The sequence below is a fragment of the Scylla paramamosain genome, chromosome 41, assembly GCF_035594125.1.
Source record: "Scylla paramamosain isolate STU-SP2022 chromosome 41, ASM3559412v1, whole genome shotgun sequence".
Classification (NCBI taxonomy): Eukaryota; Metazoa; Arthropoda; class Malacostraca; order Decapoda; family Portunidae; genus Scylla; species Scylla paramamosain.
This window is the reverse complement of record NC_087191.1, coordinates 12,156,967-12,164,466: the sequence shown is the minus strand read 5'-3', so window position 1 is coordinate 12,164,466 and position 7,500 is coordinate 12,156,967. Positions and strand designations below refer to the sequence as shown.

At 39.4% G+C, this 7,500-nt stretch overlaps 1 protein-coding gene across 1 annotated transcript in view; it reads left to right on the top strand.

The window, feature by feature from the left end:
* The window catches only part of LOC135093028 (dipeptidase 1-like), a 128,914-nt gene that overhangs the window by 68,910 nt on the left and 52,504 nt on the right, over positions 1 to 7,500 (top strand). Inside the window, exon 2 of the mRNA XM_063991885.1 lies at positions 5,643 to 5,805. The gene's annotated coding sequence lies outside the window, so the exon portion shown is untranslated. The remainder of the gene's footprint in view (positions 1 to 5,642; positions 5,806 to 7,500) is intronic.

Genomic DNA, 7,500 nt, shown 5'->3' with positions numbered 1-7,500 from the left:
TGGAAGGAGAGAGAGAGAGAGAGAGAGAGAGAGAGAGAGAGAGAGAGAGAGAGAGAGAGAGAGAGAGAGAGAGAGAGATGAAGTTGGTTTCTCTTTCTTTCTTTCTTTGTATCTTTCTTTCTTTATTTTCTTCCTTATATCTTTCTTACACTGTTCCCTTTTTCCTTTCTTTATTTTCTTTCCTTCTTCTTCTTTCCTCTCTTTTCTCTATCTCACTTTCCTTCTTTCATTCTTCGTTTCTCTCTTTATTTTTCTTCCTTTCTTTATTTTCTACACGTCTTGCAACGATATTTCATGTTTGTTGAGAGAGAGAGAGAGAGAGAGAGAGAGAGAGAGAGAGAGAGAGAGAGAGAGAGAGAGAGAGAGAGAGGGGATGAATGTAGCAAACTAAAAATGAACGCTCTCTCTCTCTCTCTCTCTCTCTCTCTCTCTCTCTCTCTCTCTCTCTCTCTCTCGTGTCATTAATCTTCGTCCGGTTTCTTTTCTAAGGTGAAATTTCTCTTATAGTTTCGTTCACTCCATTATGGCTCAAATTAGTGTCATGAAAGAGTTTGTGTCATTTTATTTCGTTCACTGTCTTCTCATTCAGTTTCTCTTTATTATTCACTCTCTCTCTCTCTCTCTCTCTCTCTCTCTCTCTCTCTCTCTCTCTCTCTCTCTCTCTCTCTCTCTCTCTCTCTCTCTCTCTCTCTCTCTCTCTCTTATTTTTGTTCGTTTGTTTTTTTTCGTTTTTTTTTCGTTTTGTTTTGTGTTTTTCTTGTTTCCTTCGTCTGTATGTCTGTCCGTCTGTCTGTTTCCATACCTAATTTCCCCTTTCCTTCTTTCCTTCCTTCCCTTCTTCCTTCCTTCATCCCTTCATTGGTTCATCTTTTCCTTCCTTCCTTCCATCCTCGTACATTTCTTCCCATCTCTCCTTCTTCCACCCATCCACCCATCCACCCAATGCTTCCTTCACCTTAATGACTCCAATATACGAGTCATTACACGACTCGTACACAAAAGGCCAATTGACAGTGAAAAAAAGACATTAACTAAACTACAATACAACTAATGCACTGTTTGTTATCACTGTTATCACTACCATCACTGTTATCTGTTTGTTATTCAGGCGAGCGATAAAGGGGATAAGTTATAGGCCTAGTTTTTTGTTACTCGTGTGGCTGGTTAGGTTGTTAAAAGTATTTGTTTTGCATCATTTTATTATGTGTGTTTTTGGTGGTGGTGGTGGTGGTGGAGGTGTATGTGTTGGGGGTAGTTGTAGTTGTTGTAGTTGTAGTAGTAGTAGTAGTAGTAGTAGTAGTGTTGTTTTTGTTGTTGTTGTTGTTGTTGTTGTTGTTGTTGTTGTTGTTGTTGTTCACAATTAGTTGCAGGAATGGTTTCATTATGTACCAACATCAGGTCCCGTTTTCTATGTGAATTACCCTTCCTATATTTTCACTGTATCACCAGCAGCAGTAGTAGTAACAGTAGTAGTAGTAGCAATAGTAGTAGTAGTAGTAGTAGTAGTAGTAGTAGTAGATTAGTACTTAATGAAAGAAAAAAAAACAACTAATATATTTGTTGTCTTGAATCAGTGGGAAAAAACTGTGTGTGTGTGTGTGTGTGTGTGTGTGTGTGTGTGTGTGTGTGTGTGTGTGTGTGTGTGTGTGTGTGTGTGTGTGTGTGTGTGCGTGCGTGCGTGTGTGCGTCACGTTTCAGTGTGTACGTGGCCTGAAAGAGGTCTTATTCATGTACTGAAAGTGGTTACACACACACACACACACACACACACACACACACACACACACACACACAGGCAGAGGAAACTGAAATGAACAGTAAAGGGAAAAAGAAATAAAGACAGCCTCTCTCTCTCTCTCTCTCTCTCTCTCTCTCTCTCTCTCTCTCTCTCTCTCTCTCTCTCTCTCTCTCTCTCTCTCTCTCTCTCTCTCTCTCTCTCTCTCTCTCGTGTGACACAAGCAAACTTTTTAAATCTCCACATGAAGAGACACTTAAATTTATGATGATGAAGAGTAAACTGGAAAACTTGAAAAAGAAAAAAGAAAAGAAAAACTCACCAGGTAATTCCCAGGTGAGAGAGAGAGAGAGAGAGAGAGAGAGAGAGAGAGAGAGAGAGAGAGAGAGAGAGAGAGAGAGAGAATCATACATACAAACAGAAAGACAGATGGACAGACAAACAGATAGACAAACAAACAAACAAACAGGGAGTCAGATACAAGAACATACATACATACATACATACATACATACATACATACATACATACATACATACATACATACATACATACATACAGACAGACAGACAGACAGGGAAACCAAGTCACACAATCAGAAATGGAAAAAAAAATTCTCAAACATTTCATGATTAAGGGAAAAAAAAAAGGAAAATTAGCGACACTTTTTCCCCTGCCAATATTTTCTTCTTTGGAGGGAAAAAAAGAGATTTTTTTCCTTTTGCTGATGATTGTGATGATAGCAAGAGAGAGAACTTTAATGAGCAGCTAATGAGAGAGAGAGATTGAGATAGAGAGAGAGAGAGAGAGAGAGAGAGAGAGAGAGAGAGAGAGAGAGAGAGAGAGAGAGAGAGAGAGAGAGAGAGAGAGAGAGAGAGAGAGAAACTGAATCCAAACCTCATTGAATTTCACGAGAGAGAGAGAGAGAGAGAGAGAGAGAGAGAGAGAGAGAGAGAGAGAGAGAGAGAGAGAGAGAGAGAGAGAGAGAGAGAGAGAGAGAAATAATGACAATATAATAGAATCCCATTATGAAAGAAAACGGAAAGAAATACACATAGAAAACGAAACGATATCCTTTGTTGCTCTCTAAATATTAATTCCTAACAAAGAAAGAGAGAGAGAGAGAGAGAGAGAGAGAGAGAGAGAGAGAGAGAGAGAGAGAGAGAGAGAGAGAGAGAGATTCCACTCACCTAAGGAAAGAATGCTGGACAGGTAAGACTGGACAGGTAAAGTGAGGGAGGGAGGGAGGGAGGGAGGGAGGGAGGGATGGAGGAGGGAGGGGGAGGGGGAAGGGAGAAGTGGGAGGTTAATAGGGGGGTTGGTTCTCCTCCCCCATTAAATATTTTGTATGACAGGATCAGCTTTCATGTTCCCGAGAGAGAGAGAGAGAGAGAGAGAGAGAGAGAGAGAGAGAGAGAGAGAGAGAGAGAGAGAGAGAGAGAGAGAGAGAGAGAGACGTAAGACTTATTAGATTTTTTTTTAATAATGAGAAGTAAGAATGATAATAATAATAATAATGATAGTAGTAGTAGTAGTAGTAGTAGTAGTGATATAACAACAACAACAACAACAACAACAGCAACAGCAGCAGCACCATCACTAACAATAAGAGCAATAACACCAACAATAACAACAACAATAACGAGAGCTGATCAATGCATATGTGTACCTTGCATATCGTAATTATGGTGTCATTAATTACAGACAGAGTGCATTAACAGCTTAATTATCTAACACTTTCCTAAATAATTAATGGAGTAAATGTGAAACTCTTCTATCGGTTTTACTTTTGTCAGTTTTGTTTCTTTGTTTGTTTGTTTGTTTCCTGGTGAGTTTGTGTATGTGTGTGTTAATCTGTTTGTTTTTGTTTATGGGGTTATTTGTTTGTTTATCTGTTTATTTGTCTGTTTGTGAGTTGGTGTGTTTGTTTGTTTGGTTATTCGGTTATTTGTTTGTTTGTTTGTTTGTTTGTTTATCAGTTTATCGACTTATTTGTCATTTTATCTATCAGTTTATCAATTAACTTTTCAGTTTTCCAGTTTGTCTATTTGTTTATCAATTTGTTTATCAGCTGTGTGTGTGTGTGTGTGTGTGTGTGTGTGTGTGTGTGTGTGTGTGTGTGTGTGTGTACCTAACCTAACCTAACCTAACCAAACTATCTGTACCTCTGTTTTTTAGCAATGATGTACCTCACTATTGGGCTTCACCTGTAGAAGTGGTGGTGGTGGTGGTGGTGGTGGTGGTGGTGGTGGTGGTGGTGGTGGTGGTACAGTAATTAAAAGAAGCCAATTAAAGGGTGATATTTACGAGTATTAATTAAGGTCTGGACTCTGGAGTGGTTTGCTTGTGATTGTTGTGGGAATTTGTGGTGGTGGTGGTGGTGGTGGTGGTACTGGTGGTGGTGGCGGTGGTGGTGGTGGTACTGGTGGTGGTGGTGGTGGTGGTGGTTAATAGCGTGTGTTAATGATGAAGATAATGATGTATGATTGGTGATTCCCCCTCTCTCTCTCTCTCTCTCTCTCTCTCTCTCTCTCTCTCTCTCTCTCTCTCTCTCTCTCTCTCTCTCTCTCTCTCTCTCTGTGTGGGTGTATGTATGTGTGTATGAGTGATTTACGGTAATGCTACATTTTTCTACACACACACACACACACACACACACACACACACACACACACACACACACAGGCAAAGGTAAACAAATCACGTGGGGGAAGACAAACACACACACAAGCCAATGACAGAACCAAACAAATGTCCTCAATATATCTCCTCCTTTCCCTCCTCCTCCTCCTCCTCCTCCTCCTCCTCCTCCTCCTCCTCCTCCTCCTCCTCCTCCTGCTCCTCCTCCTGCCACGTTTAGTCCAGGTGGAATTGAAAACCCCTTAATATCCTTCCATTTATCATTCTTTTTTTTTTTTTTTTTTGGTTCTCCTAAGACACGATAGGTTACTGTAATCTTAATCTTGATCTTGATTACTTGTACTGCTATTTATTTATTTTTTGTACTTTTATTTAACTAAGAGGATTAATAGTTGGTTTTTATTTATTTATTTATTTTTTTATCTAAGACTTAAAAGAAATTACTTGTTTTTTTGTCGTTTTTTTTTTCTATGTAATGTTTTCTTATTTTTAAGCTAGTAAGACTAAACTAACTTAACCTAACCTAACTTAACCTAAACTTTGACGTTATTTAAATAGCATCTCTGTTTTTCATCTTACCGTTCATATTTTTCCCCCGTAAATTAAAGGAAAGAATGTTTGGGTATTTTCTTTCTTTTTTATGGTTTTGCTGAAGGGATGGATGCAAAAGTGTCTGTAGTAGTAGTAGTAGTAGTAGTAGTAGTAGTAGTAGTAGTAGTAGTGGTGGTGGTGGTGGTGGTGGTGGTAGAAAGGAAGGAAGGGTTGAAAAACAGGAAAGTAGGAAATGAGAGAATGAAAGAGAGAGAGAGAGAGAGAGAGAGAGAGAGAGAGAGAGAGAGAGAGAGAGAGAGAGAGAGAGAAAGGAGGAGGCGGAAGAGAGGTGGCTGGCCGTGATAATTAAATGCTGGAAGTGGATTTTTTCTCTCTCTCTCTCTCTCTCTCTCTCTCTCTCTCTCTCTCTCTCTCTCTCTCTCTCTCTCTCTCTCTCTCTCTCTCCATAATACATAACTTTCCCTATTATCTTCCCTTTTCTTTGTCCCTTCTCCTCTCTCTCTTCTCCCTCCTCTTATTCCTCTCTTCCTCTTGCCCTCTTCTTCTTTTACTTGTTGTTCTTGTTATTGTTGTTCTTGTTCCTCCTCCTCCTCCTCCTCTTCCACTATCATAACAACAACAACAACTACTACTACTACTACTACTACTACTACTACTCCACCACCACCACCACCATAACCTAACCAAGCTAACATTCCCCTCTTTCTCCCGACAGAGCCTGCTGGAGGGGTGCCCTGCTGTGTCACACATCTCCGTAAGCCACAGCAGCTGTAGCGCGGAGACCTGTAGACACGAGTCCTCTACGGTATACACACAACTATCGTATCTCGATTCTCCACGATCTAATTCCTCTAACGGATTCGCCAACAGACGGAAAGGTAAGCAGGGCAGGTGTGTGGCTGTGTGCGTGTGGCTGCCTCGGTTTTCAGGTGTTCTTGGACCCATAGATAGACAGGTGGTGGTGTTCGTTTAGCTTGTTGTGACTAAATAGCTTGTTTGGGTTAGGTTAGGTTAATTTTGTTTGTTTTGTTTATTTGTTTGGTTTGATGGTTGGTTTTGTTTGTAAGTGGGTAAGTGTGTGTGTGTGTGTGTGTGTCTGTGTGTGAGTTATGAATTGAGTGAGTGAATGAGTTTGTTTGTATTTTTGTGGTGTTGACTTGTCCTAATAAGTGTTATGGACTCTCTCTCTCTCTCTCTCTCTCTCTCTCTCTCTCTCTCTCTCTGTCTCTCTCTCTCGCACATGCGGTAATGGACACGAAATGGATAGTTTGGATGAGGGGTGAGCGTGGAGAGAGAGAGAGAGAGAGAGAGAGAGAGAGAGAGAGAGAGAGAGAGAGAGATAAATGTGGTGTTCTCTCCGTAGCGTTGCCACAAATGAACACAGAAATATACATGTATGAAAGAGTGAACAAATAAACTGCTGTACTTGCCGGGGAAAAAAATGACGGAAGGAAAAAAAAAAAGTCCCTCTCTACCTCAAAAAGGGGAAAAAATGCGGGAAAAACTGTGCCAGCGTTCGGAATGACACCAATGCAACTCTTGTGGAAATGTTTTGAGTTGAAATAAATGGAAAGAAAGGTAGTTTTTTTTTCAGAGAGAGAGAGAGAGAGAGAGAGTGTGTGTGTGTGTGTTTGTGTCAGTGAGTGCAGTTTAGTTTAGTCTCGCATTAAAAGATTGGATAGCGTGTGAAAGAAAACGGGGATGTTACTGTCTTGCATTAAATTGTTGAATGTGAAAAAAAAAAAAGTGTTGTGGTCAGAATGTTAAATAGAGGTAAAAAAAAAAAAATGAGTTTGTTACAATCTTACATTAGAAATACTGGATAGAAGCGAAGAAAAAAAAATGAGAGATTGTTACAGTTTCCCATTAACACAGTGGACATGAATGAAAGAAAAAGAGATTATTACAGATTCTCATTAACACAGTGGATACAGAATGAAAGAAAACGGGAGTGTTACAATCTTGCATTAGAAAGATGGATTCAAAACGGAAGGAATATCTAGTAATGTCAGAAAATGAATAAAAAAATAGGCCTATAGAGAGGTTAAAGGGAAAAGGAAGTAAAAAAAGTAAAAATTCAAAGATGCCTATGAAGATTTTAAGGTAGAAAATATTTGTTGAGGTCAGAAGATGAAAAAAAAACTATAATTTAGGCCTATAGAGAAATTAAGGGAAAAGGGAAGGAATAGAAGAAAAATTCAGAATATCTTATGCCTGATACAGAGAGGCCTATGAAGATTAAAAGAGATTGAATATTTGATGAGGTCAGAAGACAAAAAAAAAAAAAAAAAAATAGGCCTAGGCAGTGATGAAGAGAGGAGGAAAGCATAAAAATAAAGACTCACAGTTTAATACAGAAAGGCCTATGAAGATTAAAAAAAAAATAGACCTACGAAGCAGAGAGAGACCTAGGGAGGGTTTAAGAGGAAAGAGAAGCAAAAAAAAAAAAAATAAAAATAAAAATTCTCAGAGAGGCCTATGAAGATTAAAAGGGAGGGAATTTTTGGCGAGGTCAGCAAAACAGTGATGATGATGATGATGATGATGATGGTGGTGATAAAAGGGGTAGTAAA